Source organism: Peromyscus californicus, unplaced genomic scaffold, assembly GCF_007827085.1.
Source record: "Peromyscus californicus insignis strain IS unplaced genomic scaffold, ASM782708v3 Scaffold_13__1_contigs__length_99412109, whole genome shotgun sequence".
NCBI lineage: Eukaryota > Metazoa > Chordata > Mammalia > Rodentia > Cricetidae > Peromyscus > Peromyscus californicus.
In genome coordinates this window covers 98,913,617-98,936,998 of record NW_026294424.1, presented here as the reverse complement: position 1 = coordinate 98,936,998, position 23,382 = coordinate 98,913,617, and the positions used below count along the sequence as shown (strand labels likewise).

At 44.2% G+C, this 23,382-nt stretch overlaps 1 protein-coding gene across 9 annotated transcripts in view; it reads right to left on the bottom strand.

Moving 5' to 3' along the window:
* The window catches only part of Pde6b (phosphodiesterase 6B), a 70,496-nt gene that overhangs the window by 46,575 nt on the left and 539 nt on the right, over positions 1 to 23,382 (bottom strand). Inside the window, exons 1-3 of one of the 9 annotated variants that reach the window (XM_052735726.1) lie at positions 22,418 to 22,531; positions 22,069 to 22,153; positions 17,930 to 18,025 (exon numbers count right to left, since the gene is read on the bottom strand). The gene's annotated coding sequence lies outside the window, so the exon portion shown is untranslated. Of the gene's footprint in view, positions 1 to 17,929; positions 22,957 to 23,382 lie in introns of those variants that run through there. The other 8 variants (XM_052735722.1, XM_052735723.1, XM_052735718.1 and 5 more) reach the window with 8 other exon arrangements.

Genomic DNA, 23,382 nt, shown 5'->3' with positions numbered 1-23,382 from the left:
ATGGCCTTCCGGAACTGCAGTTGACTTCTGAGGCGCAGAGTGCAAGGAGGGATCCATGCCTGGAAGAAAGATAGCTGCCGGGATTTTAGCGCAGACTGTCCCTAGAATCCTTGGTTAGGAGTTGCTCCTCATGTCCCTCCTTGGTCTTTACCTGCTATGGAAGACACAGCTTTGGAGTGGAGTCACTCTGCAGCTATGTGGCTATCATTCAAGCTGAACAGCTGCCTACTGTAAACTCAGGACTTTCCTTTTTGATATCACCAGTCAACAGGACCCTGGGCCCACATGGCCCTCTCTAGAAACTCTGTCTTCATTCTGGACTAGCTCTTCCCTGGCCTCAGGGTTCATAAAGTTTACATGACAGTTGAATTACACAGAGTGTTGTGTGAGCCAGATGGGTGGAAGTGTTTTCTACTTCTTTGAATATAGAAACTTACTTTTCAGGCATGTTTATTTGTGTTGCTAGATTCTTGTCCTGTATCCATCTACAGTTGCACTGTGAGCACTGTTTTACAGACCTGCAAACCTGTGCGTCCATCCAGGGTGAGTGCATCCAGATCTCAGTAGGTGTCCTGGTGTTAGCTTCTGTGGTAGTCATGATGTGATGATAAAAAGTGTGGCTCAGAAGCTCAATTCTGGCTGTCCCAATGCTCTGCTGCAGGCCAGCTCCATGCACTAAGCACTAAGAATATTGCAGGGGCTGTGAGTACATTATATAGGTGTGGATGCCTGAGCACGAGAACATGTGAGTACATTATATAGGTGTGGATGCCTGAGCACGAGAACATGTGAGTACATTACATAGGTGTGGATGTCTGAGCACGAGAACATATGAGTACATTACATAGGTGTGCATGCCTGAACATGAGAACATATGAGTGCTGATGGATAGAGGGAAGCCTAAGGACATAGAACTCTGTCCATTGTATGAGCTGGCCTATAGCACCCAACCTAACCTCAAAATTGAGAATAAAGAATGCATTAATTAGAAGGATTTCTGGGCCTTATTCCAGGTGAAACCAGAAATCAAACCATGGACCGCTAGGGACTACCCAGGAGTTTCTTCATTTTGCCTCTTCCATGGATCACTATACTTCCCACCAGGGTATAGGGTTTGCATATAATTTTGACTTTCCTGCATCAGCTGACAAGGTGTATGCTTGGTGTACACATGCTTAATGATTCCTCGGCATAAAACTCTGGCTTTGTGCTGGCACCTGCAGTTTCCTAGGCAGGAGAGGTTGACTAACTGCACAGCTGCGTGTATACACGGGGCTTAGCTGAGTGTAACAGGGACCTGTACCCACAAATTCTTGCCTCTGCTGAGTCATGAACAGCTTCCTTTAAGGAATCTGCTTGGAGATCTCTCAATCCTGACTGGGGACGCAGGGGAAACACTTTGGGAGAGGGGCAGGTGTGTGGGCAAACACTGAAGTGCTGGGTTTAGGCCCAGGGCAACGGGCCACCTATTGTTGCCTGGGGGCCCAGCCTCCAGCAGCACAGGGCTCCAAAGGAATCCACAGTGTCAGCACATACTAAGACTTTTCTATCTGAGGGGGTTAGGGGAAAAGACACTCACTCACTCTCTTGATGGTGTCCTTCAGATGTTTTCTTTATTCTTTGTTTGCATTCTCCATTCTTTATTTTCCTCATGATTTCTTTCTCTCATTTTTGATGTTTTCCTTCTAACTCTCTCATTCTTATTGTTTTCCTTCTAACTCTCTCATTCTTGATGTTTTCCTTCTAGCCCATTTTAAGTATATCTTTCAGGCAATATAAAAATTACAATGTTGTTACGTTCTGTTTTTTAAGTGAATGAATACAAGTAAAAAAAGCATGTTTTCCATATTCCTTACATGATTAAACATTTTACGTATTACAGGTGAAAAACAAATTATCCCAAGAACCCACATACATTCATACCCAAGCAACTTATTATAAATTAACCAAGTAGGCAAAAAAGATATTCTTCTCAGTCAGGTCTTTTACTGGCAAGTTTCACTTTGCACTTACTTATCTTGAAAGGTAATTGTTGTTTGAGTTTTCCTGCCTGGCCCACAGTCAGGACAAATCTCTCTCACCTGCCAGTAGCTCAAACAAAACAAAACAAAAAAAAGAGGTTTCTGGGCTACACGCTGCTTTGATAGAAGCATAGACCCACTATTTCTGAGAGCTGATGGCTCCCAGAGCTGGCAGAAAACATATCACCGCCATATTGGAAAGCTAAAGTGGGCGGAGCCAGCAGCCACAGCGCCAGCGCCATTTCAGGCTTAAAAGGCTACAGTTTAAAGCAATAGGCTCAAGCTAATATAAAAAAATAAGCCACATAAAGATGGCTACCACACAGAGAATCTGGATTATGTTCTCTTTGATATTCGTAACTAAAAAAAAAATTTGATTACAAAAGCTGTTGAGTTATGCCAAAATGTATATTTTAAAGGTACCTTGACTTCAAAATTTAGATATAAGGATATGTTACTTTAAAAAAAAGATTCTGCTTTTGTTTCCACAAAAAGCCAGAGACTATGGATTTGTTCCAGATTAAGATACATCAGGTTTGACCAGCCAAGACCCCCTAAAAGGTGACACCAAGGCCCAGATGATCCAACATCCAAAATGGTTTCAAGGCAACTGGCTCAGACGATACAGCCTCATGGACTACTCCATGATCCTAAAATTTTCTTTGTTTCCCCAGAAGATACAGCGCCCCCCTCCAGCAGGAAGTAGTAAGAAAAGCTACGCCCAAATTCCCAAATATACCAAGCTGACTTTGGAGATGTGTAAAGGTTAAAACCTTCCTTTTTAAGAAAAGAAAAGGGGAAGTGCTGTGGGATGGTCTGTATGTCAAATGTGTTGCTGATTGGTCAATAAATAAATCACTGATTGGCCCGTGGCCAGGCAGGAAAACTCTATCTACAAATGGCGTCCAACGTGGTGACAAGAGTTTCCACCTAAAAACTAAAAAAAAAAAGATTCTAAAATAAAACTAAAAACAGTTCCTAATTGTCTCTCTCAAATGAGCGACAGCTGCGGGTTTGAGCTACTGGCAGGTGAGAGAGATTTGTCCTGACTGTGGGCCAGGCAGGAAAACTCAAACAACAGGTAATCTTATAAGGAATCACAAATCTAAACTTTTGTATATAAAAAAGAATCAGCCAGCTCTACTTTAAGTCTTTAGGGTGCATACCCACTCAACAATAGTTTTTTTGTAGCAGGAGATTGAGGGCAGAAATGGGTATAAGGAATTAATCATCACCTTTGGTCATCAACCAATCCTAGCAAAAAAGATGTGTCAGCTAGTGATAATTGGGCTGCTTTGTTCTTGTTCCTTGACTTTAAAGAGTTCCACATTCAACTATGTGCCTTTCTAAAACTTTAGATCATCTTCTTGAGTTTTTCACCTTAAAGCTATTTGATATAAACATCTTAATCTAACTTTATTTTCAAAGCTTTGTTTCATCTGTGATGCACACTGAAACCCATGAACACATATCCCAACATTTAGAAATCATTTTCAAAATAATCCACAGGTAAAAATGCCCAGTAGAACAGGATGTTTCCATGAGATAAACACACTACATTACAGGCAGTGAAGATCTCCCCACACCCAATCACACCATGCCAGATACCAGAGAAAGACAGTAGCAGCAAACATGTAAAGACACAGCAGAAGCAAAAGACATCCCAGTGTCTGTGGTCTTAGGACCTTGTCTGTCTGAGATTGATCCATCAGAGAGTTTCCTCCTGGTGGGCTGACACCTTCAACTTCCACCTGCTGCTCCTCTGACATGGCCACTGGCAGACATATGCTTGGCATTCAGTTCTGGAATAGCTTGGAACAGGCATGACATTTTATCTGTGCTGGATGAGACGTAAATGTCTACAGAGGTCACCTTGTTCCACTTTGAGACCCACCAACCTGCTCTGGTACCACAGGGAAGCTGTACAGGTGCGGGAACCATAGAGGAAACCATAGGCAGGGGCAGTGGACAAATTTAGCTTGGAGTTCATTCACTCTGAGCCTAACCCATCTAACATCCACCTGTGGTGCTACTATGGAGCCTATAGGCATACTGGTTTAGGGGTGTAGGAACTCAGTAATCCCTAGAGGAGCCCTAAACTCATGTTGATAGGGGCTCTACATAAATGTCTCAAGGCAATGGCGCTGCACTGATTGTCCATCCCCATCTCACATTCTTAAATATCTACTAGTAATGCCTTGGGGTCTCTGATTGGGGTGGACTCAAGAAAGTCATAAAAATAGACCTGTGGGGCACACCTGTGAGACATCTGTAACACACCTCTGTGATGCATACCTGTGAGGTAGCCCATAGAAAACTCCTATGAGATGCGCTTATGAGATATATCTGTGAGAAGCACCCCATCAGGTACACCTGTGAGCTGCACCTGTAAGACACAGGCATGCTCAAAAGGCCATTGGACTCACCAGGTGACTTCTCTACAGATGCAACTGGGGGAATGCTTAAGGAGAAGTGGGACTGTTCCATTTGCCAGTCTTATTAATTTTGCCTCATCATAATGTGGAATTTTAAAATGAGTCAGACATCCTGGGAGTCATTTAGAACAGGAATGTGTCATCACCAGCTGTTACGGGAAGAGAATCTGGCTTCTTGTACCAAATTGTGGAGAGGATACAATTAGACAAGGAGCAGTATGTTCTGGAATTAAAATTAACCAGTCAGGAAAAAATGGCAAGAGATAGAAGTGAGGAGAAATTAGAGCTCACTACCAGAGTCCCATCATGTCTATGAGCAGAGGAACAGATACATGCATCTCAGAATGAGATCCTGGGAGCAGGATAAGAAAGACCGTGGGCAGGAAGACGGGGCACAGACCAAACACCTAGGCCTTCTGTGGGGACAAAATGGCCAGGCCCTTAGCTAGGTTTCTTTTTGAGACAATAGTCTTGCTGTGTAGACCAGGGTGGCTTCCAACTCAAGATACCCCTGTATCTGTCCACTAAGTGCTAGGATTACAGGCATGGGCCATCATATCCAGCTTTGTCTAGGCTTCTTATTTTATTTTTCCAGCTAACAATGACTGTAGCAGGCTTTCTTGGACCACCAGCCCCCAAATAATGACACAGAGACTTATTAATTATGAATGTTCAGCTTGTTTCTAGCTAGCTTTTTTTTTATTTTAACTTAAATTCACCCATTTCTATCAATCTATGTGCTGCCCTGAGGCTCATTTACCTCATCTATGTACTGTCCATCCTGCTTTCCTGCTTCCTCTGTGTCTGGCTGGCTGACTGGCCCCTAGGCTGGCTGGCTGGTCCTGGTGGGCTAGCCCCTGGCTGGCTGGCTGGCTGGTCAGCACTTTATTAGACCAATCAGGTGCCTTACGCAGACAAGGTGAAACAGCAACACACCTTTACATAATTAAACAAAGGCAGCATAAACAAATGCAACACATCTTGACATAGTTAAACAATTATTCTGCAACACAAACAAATACAACTCATCTTTACATAGTTAAACAAATACTCTATTTTCACAACGAATGACCTTACATAGATATTCTTTGAGTGAGGAATGATGTGGTATGCAGCAGGTACCAACAGTACATCCAAAGAAGACAGATCACTATCAGAGATCCACAAAGGACAGCCGTTTATATGATAGAGGGTCTGGGATGAATAGGCAGGAAGCATTTCACTAAAAAACAGGCTTGGGCAGAAGATAATGTTAGACCGAATGGAGAAAGCAGGTCCTGTGCTTGCTGTTTTGGAAACAATATTCTGAAGCTGAAAATTGCTGGTTAGCAGCCCAAGTGCAGTGCCTACCCATGTACCTGCTTCTTGCAAGAGAGGACCGGTGATCAACTGCATACTTCAACTGGTGACATAGAAGGCCAGCCCTAGATGCTGATATCCAGCCCGGAGCTGCAGGGCTCAGAACAGGGTGGTGGCCCTAGGCATCAGGTGGCCACTCTGATAAATCTCCCTTCTGAGCCTGGCCAGGATGTGCCTGTGAGTGAGGAGGCATCACACAAGGCAAGAAGCACAATATATCTTTACTGCCAGTTTTGGGTTCTGTGTCCACCCAAGCACCAAAGGGAGGCTTAGGTACCATGCTGGGGTCCTTGGCAACTGGGAGTGTGAGCCTACCTTAGCATGTGGAAACTTGCTCTGTGCACATCCATGTCTACTTTTTTTTTTCCTTAGAGAGCTTCTCGACGTTTCCACAGCGGGAACCTTTCATGCATTTGTTTTGTTTTATCTGAAGCTCTGGGCCACAAAGTTTGAATTTCCAACTTAATATCCACAATCTGTCCCTGGTTTCATAGGGCCAATGGGTCAACAGGATGTGTATTATAGAATTCCACAGATGTGTTCAGAACTGCTCACTAAGCCAATGGCTAAGGTAGAGTGGAGATGCCTAGTGGGTGACTCATGAGGGTTCACTCTATTCTGAACAGCAGAAGTCCTATAGAGGTCTCAAGAGGTTAAGGAGCATCATCTCTAAGGATAGGTGGCCCTACTAAGGCTTGTTTTGCATAGAACCCAGTTAGGGAGGAGGTGTGGATGCTGAGGTTGGTCAAGGGAGGCTGAGAGTGGGTTGGTAGGATTGATCCTCATATAGGCGATGGACATATTGATAACCCTATATGGTCATGGGTCATCCACAAGTTTATCTGACTTCCTGGTTTCCTGGTTTGACTCAGTGTTTTGTAGAAAAACCTGTTTGGTCTCAGTCTTAGTGTCAAGCATAGCAAGACTAGCACTCAGTGGAGGTGGGGTGGCATCCAATATGCTAGGCTATGCAACAACTCTTCACATAGTTCCTTAAGAAGGCTCCCCATGCCGGGCGGTGGTGGCACACGCCTTTAATCCCAGCACTCGGGAGTCAGAGCCAGGCGGATCTCTGTGAGTTCGAGGCCAGCCTGGGCTACCAAGTGAGTCCCAGGAAAGGCGCAAAGCTACACAGAGAAACCCTGTCTCGAAAAACCCAAAAAAAAAAAAAAAAAAAAAACAAAACAAAACAAAAGAAGGCTCCCCAATGATTATGTCTCATTTCTTTTTCTGATGGTTTGAGGTTTTGGGGGTCTTTGTAAATACTTTAGGGGCTTATGAATTCTCCTTATGCACTGGACAGCATGACTGAAATCTGTGCAGCCACCAGAGCTCCTCAGGCATGGCACAGAGGTCTCATCCTGGGAAATTCTGCAGTGGAGACCTTGAAAGTGCAGAAAGGACCCTGAGTTCAACAGAGACCCTGAGAGAACAAGAGGCCCAGGAAGGGCACTTACAAGCTTCCTTTGGCATGAGTAGGCTATTTTTGGCAGCAGTAAACAGGAAAGATAGGCAGGTCAAAATGAAGCCATCAGTTTGGATAGGCACAGACAAAGAAACAGATGCCCCAGAAACTAAGAGACCTCAATGCTGTAATCTGTGAAGATGATGGCAAAAAGGCCACCAAGCACAGTTTGGAGCCAAAAGCTGAGGGTGAACCTTCCTTAAAAGGTGGAGCCAAGGCCTGGGGATATGCTGGAGGTTTCAAGCTCCACACAGTTCTTACTCCCATGCATGTGGGAAGAAGGCACATGGAACAGACCAGCAGAGGGACTTGGTTCAGTTTTGCAATTAAAAGGTTTTGCAGTTGTAACCATCACTGTACATTCAGAGACTTTGAATACAGGGATGTTGTTTTGTTTTGTTTTGTTTTGTTTTGTTTGTTTTGTTTTGTTTTGTTGGATATTTAAGAAAATATGAGGCCATTTGAACTTGAAGCCAACAGTAGGTCCATTTGGAATGTCAAAGGCTGTCCATGAGCACCTGAGAGGACACAGCAGCTGTGATACAGCTTTCAAGAGCTCTTTTGTAGTGTGAACCCACAAATGAGCACAAAGTGCCATTTGTCCACTTGAAGTGGAGCCCCCTGGTGGGACCTCCAGGAAGGTTCCCCCCTTCTCTAGCATACCCAATTGTCCCTTGAGGCTGAGGATTGCCTTTTGAAATTAAAACAAAAATTGTTGTGGCAAAGTACACACAACAAACATTTTTTTTTTTTTTTTGGTTTTTCGAGACAGGGTTTCTCTGTGTAGTTTTGCGCCCTTTCTGGAACTCACTTTGTAGACCAGGCTGGCCTCGAACTCACAGAGATCCGCCTGCCTCTGCCTCCCGAGTGCTGGGATTAAAGGCGTGCGCCACCACCGCCCGGCCACAACAAACATTTTAATCATAGTTAAGTATGCGGTTTGGTGGTGTTGAGAACACTGTGAGCCATTTTTACCATCTACCTGCTACACTATCTTATCTTCCAAACTAAAACTCAGTTCCCATTAAACACTAATTTCCCGCCCCGTCCCCATCCCCTGACGTTTAACATTTTTCTGTTGTTTCTATGACTTCAATGACTCTAGGTCCCTCATTTCAGTAGCACCACAAAATATTTGTCCTTTTGTGTCTAGTTTAGTTCATCAGCATAATATCCTCACATACATGTTGCAGTATGTGTCAGAATCTCATTCTGTTTCAAGATTGAATAATATTCCATGATGTGGATGGACCACATTTTGCTCCTCCTCTTATCCTTCCACAGATATTTGGGCTGCCTCCACTTTGTAGCTGCTGTGAATACTGCTGTATGAACTTGAATGTACAGATGTGCCCTTGAAGACTGGTAAGAACTGTTTATTGACCCAGAATTTTATTGCTTTTCTGCAGATGTAAGGGAAGTATCTTCCCTTGGTGTGTGTGTGTGTGTGTGTGTGTGTGTGTGTGTGTGTGTGTGTGTGTGCGTTTCTGAGACAGGGTTTCTCTGTGTAACAGTTCTAGCTGCCCTGGAACTCACTTTGTAGAACAGGCTGGCCTCAAACTTGAAGAGATCCACCTGCCTCTGCCTCCCAAGTGCTCTTAACCACTGAGCCATCTCTCTAGTTCCATTTTCCCTCATTTATTTTGACAAGATTTATATCACTTTAAGTTGGGATAACTGGCAGACTTTAAATTAGTGCTGGAACATCCCATCCTTGGACCTGAAGAAATGGCTCAGTAGTTGAAAAATTAGTGCTAGAGTCTCAAAAACAAAAACAAAAACAAACAAAAGAATAGTGCTGGAATCCCAGCAGTTAACATAAAGTGCATGCGTGTGTGTGTGTGTGTGTGTGTGTGTGTGTGTGTGTGTGTGTGTGTGTACTGAAATGGGAAGCTCAAAGTTAATGGAACAAAGAAAGAAGGAAGGGAATTATTATTATACAATGTGCATGCTTAATGTCTTTTGTCCAGCAGGCATACCAAGGAGATAACACAGAACACAGAGTAGAGGAGTCTGCACAAAACTCTCTCTCTCTCTCTCTCTCTCTCTCTCTCTCTCTCTCTCTCTCGTGTGTGTGTGTGTGTGTGTGTGTGTGTGTGTGTGTGTGTGTGTGTGTATGACAGTGTCATCTGAGGAGAGATGAGTAAGAGCTATTGGAAGTGTCCAGGAGCCAGATGCCTCCAAGACATTGACTTAGAGAAGGCATCTGAGTAGTCTTTGTGTCAATGATTGTGGTCGTTTGAAAGAGGATGGCCCTCATAAGCTCATATATTTGAATGTTTGGTCACCACTTGGTGGAGCTGTTTGGGAAGGATTAGAAGGTGTGGCCTTGTTGGAGGAGGTGTGTTGCTAGGGATTTCAAAAGCATACCCCTTTACCATTAGCCCCCTCTGCCTGTGCTTGTGGATCAGATGTAAGCTCTCAGCTACTGCTCCAGTGACCTGCCTGCCTGCTGCCATGCTCCCCACCATGATGATCATGGACTCTAACCCTCGGGAACTATAAACCCTCAAATTAAATGCTTTCTTTTGTAAGTTGCCTTTATAAATTTTTATAAGTTGGTCATGTTGTCTATTCACAGCATGTTGTCTATTTACAGAGAAGTAACTTAGACAATGATTCAAAATGAAAGGGCTATAGACTCAATAAAGGCCTTGAGGTTGCCAATAGGAGAGCCAAGCATGAGCCACAAAGGACAAAGGTGGAGACTGGGGAAATGCAGGGGAAGGTTGATTGAGTTGATCGAGTCAGTCAGATGGCAACAGCGCTAATTTGCTGCTGGTCAGAGCTGCTCTTGGTGAAAGCTATAATGGTCCTTCTGGGTCCTTCAGCTTTTCTATTTGCACTGCTGTGAGGCACAGAGGCCTTTGCAAATAGCCGTGATCATCTTCTACCAGGTGCCTGAGTGGGAACAAGTGTCTTGCTGACTACCCTAGCTTTATTTCTGTTGTTGTCATAAAATATATTGACAAAAAGCAACCTAGGAGAGAAATGGTTTTAGCTTACAATTCCAAATGACAGTTTTCCATCCTTGAGGGGAAATCAAGGCAGAAACTGGAGAAGTTAGACACGACACATCCACAGTTAAAAGTCGAGAGAATAAACACATACACAGCCTGCTTGCGAGTTTTCTTAACTCATATAGTTCAGGGCCCAGCCTAGAGAATGGTGCTCTGGATCTTATGTATCAGTTAAGCATCAAGACAATCTTCCAAAGACATGCTCTCAGGCCAATCTAGACAATCCCCCAATTGAGAATCCATTCTCAGGTGAGTCTAGTTATGTCAAGCTGAGAATGGAAACTAAATGGTACACTGACCCTGTGAAGTGTAAATACTCACCTCCTCACAGAATGGCCAAGTGGGTGACACCTTTCTTTGTCTAGAAGTAGCCACTTCATGCCAGGCACGGTGGCACATGCCTTTAACCCCAACACTAGGGAGGCAGAGGCAGGCGGATCTCAGTGAGTTCAAGGCCAGCCTGGTCTACAGAGTGAGTTCCAAGACAGCCAAGGCTCCACAGAGGAACTCTGTCTCACAAAACCAGAAGAAGGAGAAGGAGAAAGAGAGGAAGAGAGGAAGAGGAAGAAGAAAAAGAAGAGGAAGAGGAAGAAGTAGCAGCCATTTCTTCCTGGGCTTGTGCCCCTGGGTGGTCTCTAACCCTACAAGATGAGCCACTGGATAGCACATGGACTGCAGATGTTGGGGGTATGGGTGTTTGTAGTCCTGCTGCCACCACCTTATCACCAGCAGGCAACCTGGCCGGTACTAGGAAGCTGTTGTTTCTGATGCTCTGAGCAGGAGCCATCTGGGTCATGTGTGTCCTGGTGGCCAGACTCTGGTTCATCATTTACCCTAGATGACCCCAGAGCTATCAGTTCACATCCTTTCAGGATGAACATGAGTTTGGAATCTGTCTCTTGGAGGGAAAACATCGCTCAGGCCCAGGTTGTTGCTGTGAGGATCTGGAAGTGGATGGCTGTCTACAGCTTGTTCAGCTGGAAGGCAGAATGTGGCTCCAAGATGAGTGCAGGTCCAGCAACACACAACCTGTTTGCAAAGGGATATAGCCAGGGTGCCTGGTGCATCTGTTGACCTGAGGGATAGTGTCCTGTCTCTAAGGGAAAGGCTGCCTGTTCACCACAGAGTCCCATGTAGGGGCTGGGGAGCCTCCCTGGCTTTGAGGGCAGAACATTTGGGCTTTAACTGAGCAGAGCCTATTTAAGAAACATTATTTAAGGAACTCACTCACTCATTTAAGAAACGTTAAGGGACCCAGAGAAATAACTGAGCACTGATACAGAAATGTAGAGCCATACCCAAGATCAGAAAGATCTTTCTGAAAGCAGGAGTGTTCTGGCTCAATCACCTCCTGTGAGGAAAACCAGGGTCTGATTGAGGGGACCTCAGACTCTAGGGTTGGATAAAGTGCTTCTGAGTAAGCTGTGTTTGAAGTAGTGATGATATTGCAGTGAGAAGTCAGTTCTGCCTGGCAATTGTCCTCAAGATACTGACCTGTGGCATTGTTGAAAGAATGTAGGTAAAAGCCAGAAAGCTTCTTCTAATTGTCATGGCATGGGGCCATTGTCCTCATTCTTTGTCTGCAGAGATATCACATCTACAAAAGAACTTTTTCCACAGCTGTGGTTCCAAAATGAAAAGGATTTATCTCAGCTGTCCTCTAACTAGAAAATTTAGAGAAAACCAAAGGGAGACAGAATCATGGTTGTTATAAGCCGAACTCATTTGAGGTTATAACCTTTGCACAGGGCAAGCTATTAACTCCAGTTTTAACTTCCAATCCCCACTTCCAGTACTTGTGATATATCATCTTTGGTCTAGGGCCCCTTTCATATCTAATTTTATATCTATCTTTCTGTCTATCTATCTATCTATCTATCTATCTATCTATCTATCTATCTATCTATCTATCTATCTATCTATCTTTCTCTCTATCTATCTATCTATCTATCTATCTATCTATCTATCTTTCTCTCTATCTATCTATTTATCTATCTATCTATCTATCTATCTATCAATCATCTATCTACCTACCTGCCTACCTATGCATTCATCTAGCCACTCCTTCATCCATCTATCTAACCATCATTATCAATTCATTCACTTATATATGGTTAAACACATATATATGATTAAACCATATTGCTTTTTTATCCACTTAGAGATATAGCTTTGTCACTTCTGACTGATATTTAATATTTTACAGTGTGCTTTTAGCACACTTTTCACAGTTGTATTGAAGTATAATTGACAAAAATCAATTTGGTCCCCTGAGCACAACCCTGTCTCTTAAACCCAGGAAGGTCTTTTGACTCTGCCTGGGCTCCTCGGCTGGTACCACTGCTGGCAACTCGCAAGCTGTTACATGATGTATTGGAGGACTTATTTGATGCTCAGTTACTGTATTACCTTGTTTAATGCCTAGCATTTGAAAACCACACTTGCTGCCTTCTGTGCAGCATTTGAGTTATTTCAGGGGGAGGGAGACCCTGGCACCTATGCTCTTACTGTTTTGGCAGGAGTCCTTCTTTTAATTGTACCAGTAATTGCCTGCTTGTGACTCGATGCCTCAGATGAAACTTCAGTGTCATCCCTGAGCATCTCTGTGAGGGTTTATTTGAAAATCTGGGGTGATTGTCCAGACATTGTGCTCTTGTTTGCCTTACAAGAAGGTTTGATTTGCAGGATGGTTGTGTCTACTTATGTCTGCTAAGGAAGAAAGGCTCCACCAGGACTGTCCAGCCCTGGCTTTGGCAGTCCAGGAATACAAGGAGCAGTGTGGCAGATTATCAGCAGCATCATGATTACAAATGAGGGAAAGAACACAGGAAACACAAGAACCTTGCTTAGTTCCACAGGTAGAAGCAAGGCCCAATCCAGGTGGAGTGGTGGGAGGCCAGAGTATGTGGGAGATAGAGCCAGGTCCATTTCTGAAGGAAACCAAAGCAGAGAAGTGTCTCTATTCTTTGTAGTATAGCATCAGTGCAGACTCCTGCAGAGGTGGTCCAGCTGTGTCTTCATGATGGAGATGAAGAGTGGAAATTCTTTCTTGGGAGATGGGCCCCACTTATTCTGGATCCCACTGCTAAAACATGGACAGCTGGCAGCACTGTCCACCCACGACATGGCTTACCTGGGCTCTGTACTATCATAAACAGAAGTCAGAGGAGACATAGAAGTATTCCCATTTAGTGCTTCAACTAGACTCCAAAGGAGACAATGAAAGACATGTGAACAGAGACAGTATTTAAGGTCCATCCAAGAGAGGTTTCTCATGCATCTCAGGACAGTTTGCCCTTCCATGTTGGCCTTATTCATAAATGCTGTGTCTCATTCTAGTGATTTATTGCCTGGGTCTGGGGCCTGGGACAGCACCCAGAGCTTTACAGGCCTCCGTGGCCCTGGACTGACTAGAGCACTGGCTAGACATTATATTTTGTTCCCCAAATCCACCTGTGCCTGGTGAAGCAGTGACACCCCCCCAGGTTATTGTTCTGGTTGCACTCACATATAGAATTTGATTGTGGATTTGGAGTGAGTGCTAGGATAAGCTCATGTGTCCCGTGGCTCCACTGGGGGGAATGAGGTCTGGTTAAGCAGGTGTGGGAAGCATGGCTACCTTCCAGGAAGAAGCCTGGATCAGGAAACAGAAAGACCGTGGTCTGTATGTGTTTGAGGATGGCAGAGGACTTTGCCCTAAGGATCCTGATTTGCCAGTCTGTTGGCCTAGAACAGCCAAGGAATGCCTATGCCTGCATTTTCATGACTTTGGGAGACCATTCTGGTGGGTTTAGGTAGGACAACTGACTGGTCTGAGTGGAAACCTTCAAGAGGCAACCATGAACTTGTTTTTGGTAGGCAGGACCTATGGCCCACTGTGTGTCCCCCTGCAGAGTCCATCACAGTGTGTTGGATGTACTTGTTGAACCCCTGCCAAGGTATCTATCCAGGTAACTCTTGGCAGGGCAGAGCTATTGGAGCCCCAGGACGGGAAGTAACAGGCAGAGGAGGGTTTGGAGGGTTTTTGGGCATATGGCCTCTGGGGACAGTCCTCCGGTGGGGAGGGTCTCTAAGTGTACTCAGCTAGGGCAGGAGTGACAGATGACTGGGCAGTGACAGAATGAGCTCATTCTCTGAGACACCGCAGGAAAGCCTGACCTCAACAGAGAAAGAAGAATACCAGAAGCACTTCTGGCTGACGGGACTCAGCCCCAAAGAATGGAGGTTGAGGATTTGTTGGAGAGCAACAGGCATTCATTAGCTGGTCTGAGATCAGGCCAGGAATACCCTAGAGACCCAAACATGGGCCATGTGGTGCTTTGAATAGGAATGGTCCCCATATTTGAGTGCTTAGCCATCAGGGAGTGGCATTGTTTGAGAAGAACTGGAGGTGTGGCCTTGTTGAATTAGGTGTGGCCTTGTTGGAGGAAGAATGTCACTGGGTGTGGACTTCAAAGTTTCAAAAGCCCAAGTCAGGCCCAGTTTCCTTCTCTCTCTCTCTCTCTCTCTCTCTCTCTCTCTCTCTCTCTCTCTCTCTCTCTCTCTCTCTCTCTTCCTCCTGTGGATCAGGATGTAGAACTCTCAGCTACTTCTCCAGTGCCATGTCTGCCTGCATGGCACCATGCTCCCTGCCTTCAACTATCCTCTGAAACTCTAAGCCCCCACTTAAATGCTTTCTTTTATAAGAGTTGCTGTGGTCATGGTGGCTCTTCACAGCAGTAGAATAGTGACAAAGACGGGCCATGAGGGAATATTTGTGGTGGGAACTCCCAGAAGCCTTAGAACCAAAGCCTGAATAACTTTTCATCCCAGACTTTATGACCAGGAAGTTTTTCTAAGGTGACACAGCAGGTCACACAATTTCCTGATGGAGTTCGTCCTCATGTTCTCTCACACTTTGTGAATGAAATCTAGCACCCTAGGCCCAGACTCAAGTGTAGCAAGTCTCTTAAGAACGTTCCAAGCTATAGACCAGTGGTTCTCAATCTTCCTAACACTGTGACCCTTTAATGCAGTTCTTCATGTTGTGATGACCCCCAACCATGAAATTATTTCATAACTATAGTTTTGCTACTGTTATGAATTGTAATGTAAATATCTGACATGTAGGATATTTGATCTGTGACATCCAAAGAGGTTGCAACCCACAGGTTGAGAAGTGCTGCTACAGACCATTATGACTAGTAATTCATAGTTTACATTCTTCAAATTTTAATTGTGTAAATTTTAACAATTAGTTATACAAATATTCACAGACCATGTACTATACGCCAGATGTTGTTATTGGCACTGAGAACAATAAGTAAACAAACAGGTCCCTGTCTTCAGATCCCTAGACTCAACAGTCAAATAACCAAGTGTACTTGGTGAATTCCAGGCCATTAATAGACCCTGTCTCACTTTTTTAGTTAACTTTTTTATGAGGAAACAGATCTTAGAAAAGACAGGGAGCTTAGGACAGTCTGAATGAGGAGGCTTCCCTACAGGTACCCTGAACATAGTGAGACAGAGTGAGCCGGGGAGTAAGGGAGATTAATGTGTAACCACACAGAACTGCTTTTGTTCACTTTGAAGGAGAGCAAAAAACATTTTGAGTAGTAGCTACTATAAGTGACTCTCATTTCAAAGGTTGGCTGACTCCTTGAGGACTAGAAAGATGACTATAGGCAGAGAGGGAAATGCAGGTGCCAGTGGCTAGGGAGCTGCTGCTGGGCAGAGGTTCTTCCCAGAAGTTTGCTATTGTTTAGGGTCTGGGTGTGGACAGTGAGAACATCTCTGCAGTTTTGGCAAAGCAAGAATGAGTTTTTCTCAACTGAGTACAAGGGCTGGGGTGGGTCTTCTCTTTCTTTAAAGAAGAGACATGAAAATCTCAGCGTGCTGGAATAAGGTCTTGATAGAGCAGATGAAGGCAGGAGGCTGGAAACTAGCCTGGGGTTTCAGGAGAAAATTTGAACTGAACCCTGAGTTTGGGAGTTATCAGTCTATAGGTCTCCTACAACTATGAGGCTGGGTGGTAAACCCCAGAGGAGCGAATATGACAGAGAGGGCAGTGTCAAGGGTTGAGCCTTCTAGGCATCTCCTCAACCCCATTTAACACAGCATCCCTTCCCACGCACCCCATGTTTGATGTGTCGGACCTCAGCCTATAGTAAGGCATTTCTTTAGCTATCTGATGGTGTTTTTTCCCTCCTACAAAGCTGTCTCAAGAAGCAGGAGCCATACCTTTCCTGGTAACTACTCCTGGATACTCAGAGCATCTTGGTGGTCTGCTAAATCTTTAGAAAATGAGCACTGCAGGACTGAAGATCACAAGATTCTTTCCTGTATCTGTTTTCACTTGTTTCATATAGAAAAGAATTGAGAAATTACTGTTTTATTAGCATTTGGTGGATCAAAATACGAGAAACAGTTTTATAATCTTACTAAAATTTATGCCATTACTTGAGCTAACATAAAAATTCTATTAGTAATTTAATGGGCCAGTGAAATGGCTCATAAGGCAAAGGCACTTGCTACCACCCTGATGACCTGAGTTTGATCTGCTGAACTCACAAGGTAGAAGAAGAAAATCAGATGTTGCAAGTTGTCCTCTGACCGCCACATGTTTTCCACTACAGTCACATTCCCACATGCAAACGCACACACACAGTGAACAAATAAATGCGATTTTAAAAATGGAAAAGCTAGGAAAAAAGCATTTTCTTATATAAGTTTGGAAATAATATTTTAAATTATAGTACTTATCTGCTTTTTATTTTATGACTTCAATGTGACTTGCTATTTCTTGCAAAATCCACTGTTTTTGTAACTGTATCACTGACAACAGCATCGCAAAATTAGGACATGAATAAACCCTGATTACGTCTGACTCAGCAGAACGCTTGCTCCTATCGCTGGCAAGAGGGTGCTGCTCTGATCTGAATGCTGGGTGCTGTTTTCACATACGTGGATGAGTTCCATGGAGGACAAGAGGGAATCATGCTGGAATGCCTTTCATTAGAGATATACAATGTGCATGCTATAACTGCAAGGTGGCGGCTCCCAAGCACTAGAAGAAACACGTTCTGGACTTAAAATGACGGCTATTGCCACAATCCATTTTAAGTCCAGTCTGCATCATTCATATTTCCCTTCACTTTATAAGTAAGTAAAATAAGCAGCCCCAGTCAGATTTGCATCATTTGCTAATTTCTGTGGTATAAATTCTCCTGCTACGGTAAACCATAAGCTATCACCTGGAGTTACTGAGCAAGGGGTTGGGAAACACAGAGCAGAATATACATTTTTGCTTAGCTTGACACAATTTCTGAAAACAGGTAATAGAAAAGTGTGGTAAAGGGCTGGAGAGATGGCTCCACAGTTAAGAACACTGGCTGCTCCTCCAGAGGTCCTGAGTTCAATTTCCAGCAACCACAGGACAGCTCACAACCATCTATAATGGGACCCGATGCCCATTTCTGGCATATAAGCATACATGCAGATAGAGCACTCATACATAAAATACATAAATAAATAATTAAAAAACTGAACAGAAAAGCGTGGTAAAATACAAAGTGGTTGCTTTAAGTATTTGTTACCCATATTTTAATATAATTTATTTAACTCTGGTTTTATATAATTTATTTTTACCTGGGCATGGCCAGCTTCACCGAGACTTCAACTCTGAAGACTCCTTCAGGATGATTGATGTTTCTTGGCTTGACTCTTCTGATTCAGACTCCCTACCTGTTTCAGGCAAGCAAGAAGCTGAGTCCCAAATCCCACAATAGTATGTCCAGAACCACTACAATGCAGGTCTTTGTTAGAGGCATGCTGCCTAGTATACACTTCAAACATGATTTTTTTTCTATAAAAAAAAGGAAGGAAGGAAGGAAGGAAGGAAGGAAGGAAGGAAGGAAGGAAGGAAGGAGGTTTTAGGTGAGTTGCTTTTCTGGAGCCATGAATATGAGACTACAAGGCCCTTCTGTGGCACAAGTCTAGACCTACACTGGGAAAAATTATGGTTGTTTTGCTGGACTCACAGATTGAGTAGCTGATGGGGTTCTCAGGGGATCAGACTGAATGAAGTATAATATATACTTAGGTTATTACAGGAGAAGCCAAAGGGCCAAAGCATGCCATGTTTCCAGTCATGATTTCTGTTCACTTATGATAATAATAATATAGAGAGACAACCTAATTTTAAAAAGCTAACAAAAGATTTTTCAAAAAATGCTTTACTGAGGAAGATAAGTGAAAGGGTCGATCGCATTCATACAAACTAAATACAAACTAAAGTCACAGTGAGACGCCATCCATGGATGCCAGACTGTACAATATACTAGGGAAGCTAACATTATCTTGGGTTGCTAGGAATGCAGATTCTTGGAATGTACACACATGGCATGGGGGAACGTAAAGTTATTCTGGTAAATAATCTTTGGGTTTCTTTAAAGATAAAAATAAATGTGTGATGGAGCCCAACAATACCATGCCTATTACACACCTAAGGAGGTGGAATTGCACCCACAATGACTTCAACCTGCATAATACCACTTTTGAAGAGTATCTCAGTCACCCCTTCAGGGTTGTGAATAAATTCACCCCATCATGTTGTGAATAGATAAACACTTTTTTAGTAGAATTCTATTTAAAGATAAGAGCAAACAATCCATCGATTCATGCAAGAGTATGGACAAATCTGAAAGGCACTGAAACCAGAAAAGATTGCCCACTGCATGAGTCCATGTATACAAAATGCTGTAATAAAAACTATAGTGCATTGCTAGTGCACACCTTTAATCCCAGCACTTAGGAGGCAGAAGCAGGCAGATCTTGGTGAGTTTGAGGCCAGCCTGGTCTACAGAGTGAGTTCCAGGAAGCCAAGGCTACACAGAGAAACCTTGTCTCAAAAAAAAATACAAAAAAAACCCCCACAATCAAACAAACAAACAAAAAACCCCAACAAACTATAGTGCATGGACCTAGAGTGGGAGAAAAGTTGAGAAGGCTAACTTTTGCAGAAGCTGGAACAGTACTGAGTCATTATTTGGTCACTTGTATAAATTGTCCAAACTCATGGAATTGTACAGTTAAAACCAGTGGTTCTAATTTGTACATAAATTACACCTGAGTGCCAAAAGGACAAAAAAGTAAAGATGGTATTACTCACAACCCAGCAATTCCATTCTCAGGCTACTCAACTGTATGTCTCAATGATTCAGGACACAATATCCCAAACTAGCAATAATATGATGTTTACCACAGTGAACTGGGTAAGCTATAGGGCTTCATAACCATCAATGAGTTAGTTATAGCTGTGATGCATTATGGACACACTTCACAAATATATATGGAACAAAGAAGTCAGACATGGAGAATCATGCCCTGTGGTTCACTGTACAAAGTAAAACAAATGATAAAGCGAAAACAAAACCAGGCCAAGTCAACTACAGTGGTTAGGAGTGTATTCCTCCTAACAGATATCTAAGCAAACACAGGATAAAGGGTCTGGTGGGCTGTCAGGCTCTGAGCTGCATCCTCAGTCTTGTATTTCAGTACTTCAGTCTTGTATCCTGGATGAAGCTAGATAAATGCTTACTTAAATGTCATGAAGATGTCACATGTATATTTAGTATTTTCTGTGATTATATTCTATAAAACACAAGCTTTTAATATAATAAACACGGTTACGTCCATCTCTGAGAACTCATGGCCATGGTTTCATGAGTTCTTTAGAAGACTCACTGGGTATTTTGCACAGAGATGCCTGTACTGCTCATCTGAAGTAACAGGTTAATCGTGGCTATTCCTGGAAAAATGGGGGTAAGATTAACAATGAAAATGACAGCTACTTGGCCAGTATGATGTGTGCTTTTTGTCCTCAGAATTTATGAGCTAAAAATACAAAGTTATATATTCATGAGGTTTGGTGGGACCTTTGGGATGTAATTAGTTGAGTAGCTTTGTCATGGAAGGAATTCTTTGGTTGCTCTGTCTTGCCATGGGATACCACACACCAGTACAGCACAAGGACTTCACAGTTGCAAGTTCCTCTGGAACTGTGTACTAATTAAACCTTTGTTCTTTGTAAATGTTATGTTATTCCATTATGATAAAAGAAGGTGGACTAAGACATAGGTTATAAAATAAAGAACAAAAATGGTGATATTTTGTTGTACCCTAATAAAATTTGCCTGAAGAACAGAGGACAGAACAAGCCACTAAATTAAACATAGATGCCAGGCAGTGGTCACACACACCTTTAATCCTAGCACTCAGGAGGCAGAGATCCATCTGGATCTCTGTGAGTTCAAAGCCACCCTGGACTACATGAGATTGACTCAGTCTAGGAGAGAAAAAGAGCCAGGCACTGGTGGCACACACCTTTAATCCCAGTGCTTGGGAAGCACACATGCCTTTAATGGCTAGGAGGAGAAAGGTATACAAGGTGTGAGGAGACAGGAACTAAAGGCTTTTCAGGCTGAGAAGTTCTACAGGTAAGACACATCAGTGGCTTGCTCCTTTGTCTCTCTGATCTTTCAGCATTTACCCCAATATCTGGGTCCAAGTTTTTTTTTTTTTTTTTATTAAAAGGCCTTTAGAAATTTGAACAACACAAGTGGTGGAGTAGAAAAAAAATGAGCTCAATTAATTGAATCAATATTTTAGTAGGTGCAGTTTTAAATGTTAGTAATTATGTAAATATTAAAATAAGACTCAAAGGTGATAGTAAAATATTCCTTAATACATAATTGCTGTTGTATTTCTGCTGTGTCGTTTCTGGGATTAGCGCTTCTTCCTTGTTTTCAGTGTAGGACAGTGATAATGCCCCAGGAGGGGGCTGCCAGACCTGCCCAGGCTCTGTGGGAACTTGCTCAGTAGCTGATGATGTTGTGATTCCTCTCTGGTGCTTTGTTTTGTTGTTTTGTTTCGTTTTTTCAGGAGTTGCTCTCCTTCTTGCCTCTGAGTCCACCAGGTCACTTGACTAGACTACAGCTACCCTGGGTCCCCTCCTTGGCATGTATGGGAAGTTAAGCAGACTCTGGAAGTGGAGGTTGAAGAGGGCTCATAGTAGAGCATGGTGAGCTCTTCCTTGGTGAAAGAATTCTGACATAAAGCAATTCAATGTGCTCCAAAATCCTACATGGGTTAGTTTCAATGTCACTCTTGGTTTAGCTGTCCTGGGACCACAGATTGCCCCTCCCACTCTCTGCTGACTCAAGTTGGGCAGAAAGATTGTAAGTGGTCCAGGTAAGGAGGGAGGGAGTTCCTTTAGCTCTCCCAAATTCCAGTAGAGCTCCTTCTCAATACACACCAGGATGCTCCCCTGCAATCTTGTGGTCCCCCTGCCCTCAGAATAAAGTTGAATTGGTTGAGTTTAAAGATTCTTCTCAGTGGAGTTCCCCTCTCCCCTACTTCTGCCTCGTTAGTCTCTCTGAGCAACTTCCCTTATTCCCAACACTGAAGAGACACCTGTATGCAGGCTCCTGGCCCTATGCTTCAGGAAAACCAGATCAACATTTACTGCATCACAGACACATGCACAAACAGCCATCCCAAGAAGCAGGTGGAACTGCCCTTACCCTGCCATTTCTAGCCCCACCTGGTAGGGAACACATAGTTGTACTACAGGGAAATCCTGTACTATGGGGAATCCTCTGCAGGGGCTGGAGTTCGGAAGGCAGCTGGAGGAGCACAGCCTGTGCACAGAGCCGGGTTTGGGTCCCAATTCCAGCAGTCACTGATTTACTCATGGAAAGCCTGTCTGGGGATCACAGGGGACTTACCTCACCGCTTGTTGTGAGAAGTGAATAAAAGAAAGTTCTTGAAAGCTTTCAGTATAGCACTGGATCAGATAGGCTTCAGACAAAACTGAGACAATTAAGAAACATTACAATAAATTCTGAGAAATGAGGAAGCAATGTCAGGTGAGGATTATCATGGAGTATGAATATACCCTAGGAGTGGGAACATCATGTACAAGGGCCTTGTTGTGAGTTAAAGAAATGTTAGAGGAGTGGCAGTGCCCATCTAGAGGAGAAGCAACCCAGAACAGAGCTGCTTCCTGAATCCTCTGATGGTAGAAGAAATCCCCATAGCCCTGCTCAATTCTTCCACCTTAAGATCAGAGCTCACCCTTCATGGAGTAGGTGTCCTCAATCCCTTCCTCCCCAAACCGAGCCATTCGCGGGGCTCCCTCTGGGGAGGAGAGGGGTAGCTCTGCAACACGCAGCAGATCCAAATCTCGTTTCCCTGGAAACTGGAAGAACCATTGGAAGTTTGCACTGAGCTCTGCTCTCAAGCGTGGGCGCCACGATCCTTACGCACGCAGGCTCACGGAGCCTCCTGGGCCACACGCCAAGCTCAGGGAGGCAGGGTTGCGTCTCTGCTTTCTGGCGAGTCATCATTCACCAGGCGCAGGACCGGTAGGATGCTGTTTCAAATTCTGCTCCGCCTGCTAAAAATACAGAGAGGCTGGTTCGCTCTTTCCGAAGCTATGGGACGAAGTGAAACCCACGCATACGTCCGGGAGTCTTTGGAAGGCTTCCACACACCCACCTGCAAGTGCCTTCTAGGAGGGGTGGGCGAGGGCCCCTGCGCTGCCTCGGACACATGGGCGCGGCTTCCCCAGGCAATACAGCTCTTGGTTTTGGGAGGGTCCTTTAGCAATAAATAGGAAAGTCCCTGGGCCTTTGACGGACCGGAACCTGATGTACCAAAGGCCGGCGCGCAGGCGCGTTCTCTCCACCGCTCTCCCATCCCGGCGCCCGGACCCTGCTTCTCCCCACCCCAGGCCCAGGCATAGCCACCCGCGGTTCAGAAGCTGCGCAGGCGGCCTGAATCATCCACACCCGGGACTGCGGGCCAGGGCGGGGCTGCCAGAGGGAGGCCTCGAAAGGTCCAAGTCCGGATTTGAGCTATCACAGCACTCTCTCTTGCGCACTTGAGTGCAGGACAAATTCATTCACCTGTGTGTGAGGAAATTTTCTGCCAGATCTGGAGACGGGACTGGACCTAAAGCTGAACTCACCTGAGGTTCTCCCCAAGACTTCATCCCGGCCTTGCTCCGTGGCTGGTCCTCGGAGAGAAATCTCCAGCCA